This window comes from Lepidochelys kempii, chromosome 11 (genome assembly GCF_965140265.1).
Source record: "Lepidochelys kempii isolate rLepKem1 chromosome 11, rLepKem1.hap2, whole genome shotgun sequence".
Taxonomy (NCBI): Eukaryota; Metazoa; Chordata; order Testudines; family Cheloniidae; genus Lepidochelys; species Lepidochelys kempii.
The window spans coordinates 53597291-53603290 of record NC_133266.1 but is presented as its reverse complement, the minus strand read 5'-3'; positions in this window follow the sequence as shown (position 1 = coordinate 53603290).

Genomic DNA, 6000 nt, shown 5'->3' with positions numbered 1-6000 from the left:
AATAAGTAATTGGCATGTTAGTGATCAGAGTGCAGGCTCACTTGTTCACTCCCTGCACTCTATCACAGGGAACTACACCAAAATGAGGAAGCTAGTTAAATGGAAATTAAAAGAAACAGTCACAGGGGTGAAAAGAAAAGGGGTACTTGTGGCACCTTAGAGGCTAACCAATTTATTTGAGCATAAGCTTTTGTGAGCTACAGGTCACTTCATCGGATGCATACTGTGTGCCTGAAAGCTGCATAGAAACTATAAAAACACCATAGTAGAGGCTTAAACTAAATATATACTCCAAATAAAAAACCAAGCATACAGTAAGACAACCAAAAAAAAAATGCCACTGTGTCTAAACAACAGAGAAAAAGAGGCAGTTAGATGCAAGAAGTTAGTTAAAACCTGGAAGTCAAATCCTACTGAGGACAATAAAAAGGAGCCAGGCAAAGTCAAAAGTAAAAGTACAATTAGACAGACCAAAAAATAATTTGAAGAACAACTAGCAAAAATACAAAAACTAACTGCAATTTTTTAAGTCTTTAGAAGCAGGAACCCTGCCAAACGATCAGTAGGGCCATTGGGACAATGAATCTGCTAACGGAGCACTGAACAAAAACAAGGCCGTTGCAGAGAAGCAAATTCTTTGCATTGGTCTTCAATACAAAGGATGTGAGGGAGATTCCTACAACTGAGTCATTCTTTTTAGGGGACAAATCTGAGGAACTATACCAGATTGAGGAGTATGTCAGTAGAGGAGGTTTTGGAACAAATTGATAAACAGAAATAAGTCACCATGACCAGATGGTATTCGCCCAAGAGTTCTGAAGGAAGTCAAATATGAAATTGCAGAACTACTAACTGTGGTATGTTACCTGACACTTAAATCAACCTCTGTACCAGATAACTGGAGGATAGCTAATGTAACACTGGTTTAAAAAAAAAAAAAAAAAAAAAGCTCCAGAGGTGATCCTGGCAATTACAGGCTGGTAAGCCTAACTTCAGTACTAGGCAAATTGGTTGAAGCTAAAGTAAAGAACAGAATTATTGGACTGTCAGATGAACATGATATGTCAGGGAAGAGTCAACATGGTTTTTGTAATTATGCCTCGCCAATCTGTTAGAATTATCTGAGGATGTCATCAAGCATGTAGACTAGGCTGATCCAGTTGATATAGTTAACTTGGACTTTCAGAAAGCATTTGACAAAGTCCCATACCAAAGGTCTGTGAGTAAATAAGCAGTCCTAGATAAGAGGAAAGATCCTCTCATGGATCAATAACTGGTTAAAAGATAAGAAACAAAGGATAGGAATAAATGGTCAGTTTCACAATGGAAAAGGGTAAATAGCGGGGTACCCCAAGGATCTGTGCTGGGACCAGTTCTGTTCAACATATTCCTAAATGACGATACAAAATTACTCAAGATAGGTAAGTCCAAAGCAGACTGTGAAGAGTTAGAGTGATCTCACAAAACTGGATGACTAGGTAACAAAATGACAGATGAAATTCAATGTCAATAAGTACAAAGAAATGCATATTGGAAAACATAATCCCAACTACACATACAAAATGATGGGGACTAAATTAGCTGGTACCACTCAAGAAAGAGATCTTGGAGTCATCGTAGATAGTTGTCTGAAAATAACTGTTCATATTGCCATAGCAGTCAAAAAAGCTAACAGAATATTAGAAGCCATAAGGAAAGGGATAATGATTGAAAATATAATGCTACTATATAAATCCATGGTACACCCACACCTTCAATATTGCATGCAGTTTTGATCAACTTAAAAAAGATACATTAGAATTAGAAAAGGTACAGAGAAGGCAATAACAATGATTAGGGGTTTGGAACAGGGACTGTTTAGTTTAGAAAAAAGATGACTTAGACGGGATATGATAGAGGTCTATAAAATCATGACTGATGTGGAGAAAGCAAATAGTAAAGTGCTGTTTACCCTTTCACAAAACTCAAGAACCAGGGGTCTCCCAATGAAAATAATAGGCAGCAATTTAAAATAAACATAAGGACGTACTTCTTCATGCATTGCATAGTTCACCTGTGGGACTTTATTGCCAGGGGATGTTGTGAAAGCCAAAAGTATAACTGGGTTCAAAGAAGAATTAGATAAGTTCATGAAGGACACATCCATCACTTGGTCTTAGCCAAGATGGTCAGGGATGCAACCGCATTCTCCAGGTGTTCCCAAAACCTCTTACTGCCAGAACTGGGACTGGATGACGCGATGGATCACTCAATAATTGCCCTGTTCTGTTCATTCTTTCCGAAGCACTGTTGGGTGACAGGATATTGGTCTGACCCAGCATGGCCATTACGTTCACAAGTGAAGTGTCTTAATGGAAGTCCAGTTTCCCATCACTACTCAGAGGGTGCTCTCCTCCAGAAAGGATTCAACCATTTCAGAACATTATCCTGGACTCTGGCCCTCAAGGGGCCATTCCAGCTTCTGAGGCCTGTGCAGGAGAACAGGAATATTCCAGCCACATTCCTGTTCTCCCAGAAATGCTCCCTGTGCTTGGGGCTCTATGTTACCCTGAGAATCCTCAGACAGCTGGATCTGCTGGCTTCAGACTCATTTATCACAACAGAGAGACACAAAACAGCCGTAGTGGGATAGTGATGGAAAAGACTCTGACACTCCAGTTGCAGATAGTAATTTTCATGTAGTTGTGATTGGATGGGAATATAGATAAATGCAGATATGAACTGGCCTATATGCTGAAGGATAGCTGAGAATACTGTGCTAACAATAGACTGTGTAATAAGGGATTAATAGTGCAGAAGAATGTGTTTCTCAACTAGGTACTATATGAGAAAATTATTGTATCTCAGTGTCTGGTCATTCATAAGAAATGTCTAAAGAGGAAAAAGAGAAACAGGACATTCTGAACACTGTGGCAGCTGTATTTTTATCATGAAATATTTGTATGAGTAAAGTTTCTTTTACAGCTGCCTTGGATATTGATGGTACTATATCTGAGACTGTGCCTTCACTGGCCAGTCATGTAGGCAAATATGAATTTCAAATTCCAGATGTCTGTGTCCTGCTGCCATATGTGACCTCTGGTGAAAGTCCCAGAGTCCAAGGTAAGGTCAAAAGGCAGGCACAAACGTTGGAACACTCCTTTGCAACTTCATCTGGAACCAGAAAATGCCTTGTCTGAATGGATGACAATGAAACAGGTGCCTGTCTTTGAGACCTATGTATAAGACAGTTACAGTTGATAGGTGTCTCAGAACTTCTTATGCTGACCACTGCATTACCCTAATATAATATGACATTCTAGCTTTATTTTTTTTTAAACTGGTCTCTATTACTGGTGTTCTTTAACTTTGTATAAATGCCAGAGCTGCCTTTGCTATCATGCACTGTGTGATGTACTATGAGGCAGCCTAGGGAATTTAAGAAAGGCCCTGCTTTGTGAGGGTCCTGGACCAAAATTTCCAAAATTGCCACTACGCACCTGGAAAAGGCCAGTGTTGATTTTGGAGTCCATGGTTGTGGGGAAGGAAAATAAGTTATGGGGGGAGCCTGGGACAGGATTGTTGGAACATAGTCTGAGTAGAGGATCGAGAGAGGGAAAGAGAGGCTGTGGATATGGGAAGAGGTAGAATTCCCAAGATGGAGGAAGAAGCAGTGAGACTGTGGGGAAGAACTAGGGAAGATGAAAAGAGATTGGAGAGAGCTAGAGAAGGAATAAACCAAGATCTGGGACCAGAAAGACTTTGACAAAGAGAAGGGAAAGGGACATATAGACGGAGAGAAGAAAGAGCACAACCTCTACTGCAAACTCTGTCAGGATTCTATCGCCCCTGCTCAATGGTCTGTCATGATTCCATCTGCTGATCAGTGGGTGCTTCATGTGTCTGATTGCTAGTCTTTTTGTCTGTTTAGATGGTAAGCACCTCAATGCATAGACTTTGTCTCCTCCATGTTCTACAACTTCAGTGATAGATAAACAATAAATACCAGAGGGAAAAACAAAAGGAAGGGGGTGAAGGGAAAATGAAATGAAAAAAGAGAAGAAATAAAGAAATATGAGAGAGAGAGAGAGAGAGAAAGAGAGAGAGAGAGAGAGAGAGAGGGAGAGAGAGAGAGAGAACTAGAAGTTAAAAGAGAAAGGAAAAGCAACAAGAGATCCAGGTCCAGATTCTGGTCTAAGTCAAGTAGCTCCATTGACGTTAAACCCTGTGATTCTATCTAGCTTCCAATTCAACCACGTTAGAAGTCACAACTGCCTTGTCTAAACCAGACTTTTAAATCTTAGAATGTATCAGCTAACATGTCCTAACCAACACGTCTTTAATCCTACTCAAGGCAATGGGACTCGGGGAGTCGATAATGACAGCATAACGGCAGGTGGGTTGGGAGCAGGAGAAGCAGAAGACCAGTGTAGAGGAGGAATGGAATTTCCCCTCCTTCTGGGGGTTGAGAAGCTGCAGCCCCTGCCTTTTCTGAAACCCCTAATTCCTTCTCCCTCAGGAGAAGATGAGGAGGAAATTCCATGCATTCAGTCTCTTGGACCTTTCTGGCCCCCTCCTGCAGGTGTTCCCCTATGAGAGTATTCTATGGTGCTGTGACATCTAAACAAAAGATCTGGATTAATATTATTATTGAATACAAACAGGCTCTTTAGGACATTGCTTCATCAAATAGGCAGGCCACGCTGGGTTGTTTTTTTTTTTTAATCCTTATTTACTTGCCAAAATAATTGGCCAGATTTTCAGAAGTGTTGGGCAGCAGTAGGTCTCTGGGGGCTTTTGAAAAGCAGGCCATTTATTTAGCTGCTATAGGCACCCACGTTTGAAAATCTTGGCCATGGACTTTGGTGCCTGGTTAAATTCAGGTTCCAGCTGAAGGACGCAGCTCTGCCCCCTGTTTGGGAAGAGTGAGGAACCCGTTCCCCCGCCCTCCCCACTTCAAGCCAGGTGCCGGCTGCTTAAGGAGAAAACGGATGTGTATAATATTTATTTATCTATTTACTTCTTCAGCGACGCAATATTCGGCGCCTGGTGTTCTCCTGCCACACGGTGGTGCTTGCCAGTTTCAGACCCCCCCCCCCCCCCGTGCTTCCCCCTTGGTGGTATTGCTACAGCCCGTCAGTGTTTAAACGAAGCAACATAAAATCCCCAGCATTTGTCCGTAAGGTGACATTTCTTGCAGTGCTTAATAATTTAGAAATGGGGGAGCGGGAGGGGGGAATGATGGATGCAATTGTAGTTGCTGACTCTTTAAGACCATTAACTCCGCTGGAGTTTCACTGTACGGCAAGGGGACTCTAAAGAAGAAATTTATGATTAGTGAGCATTTACTTAGCCTTCGGATACACTTGGAACCGTTAAAAGGTTGCAGGCCTCACTGATGATCTTTTATGTTGTGAGCCGGGCGCTGAAGTGCACCGAGGTCCTGTTTTCTCGGGGTAATTGTTGCATAAACACTTTGTAATGGCCTTCCTTTTATTTAGCTTAACGCGTGGTTTATTTTCAGAAGCCTGCCTGATGAGTTGCCAGAGCGGCTCTTCTCCAGCGAGCAAAGATGCCTGTCTGCAGCCGAGTTTCTCAATCTTTCTCCACGGTCACAACGTATTGATGTGATGTTACTTGTGTGTAAAGGGCTGCCGCAGACCTTTGATTTCTGGTCCTCTGCCTTACGGGATCACCGTTCTAGCTAATGGCTCTGCCTTTTCCTTAACGGATTCCGCTGCTGCGTCTAGGGGGGAAAAACCGAGGCTTTGATGCCGTCTGGGTAAATTGATCCGTGTTTTTATGGAGCCTCCCTGAGCAAGGAGCAAGAAGCCACAGCCCAGCCTGTGAACAGCTGCACTTTAACTGTTGGGGGCGGGGGTGGCTGTGAGCCTGGGCTCTTTACCTGGGAGGTTGAGAGGAAGATGGGTCTAGTCCCCCCCCCCCCCCGCCTCTCCACCAAAGACCGACTGCGCTAACTTGGAGGGACCTTGCTGCTGTGTGCGCTCACGGCGGGAAGGA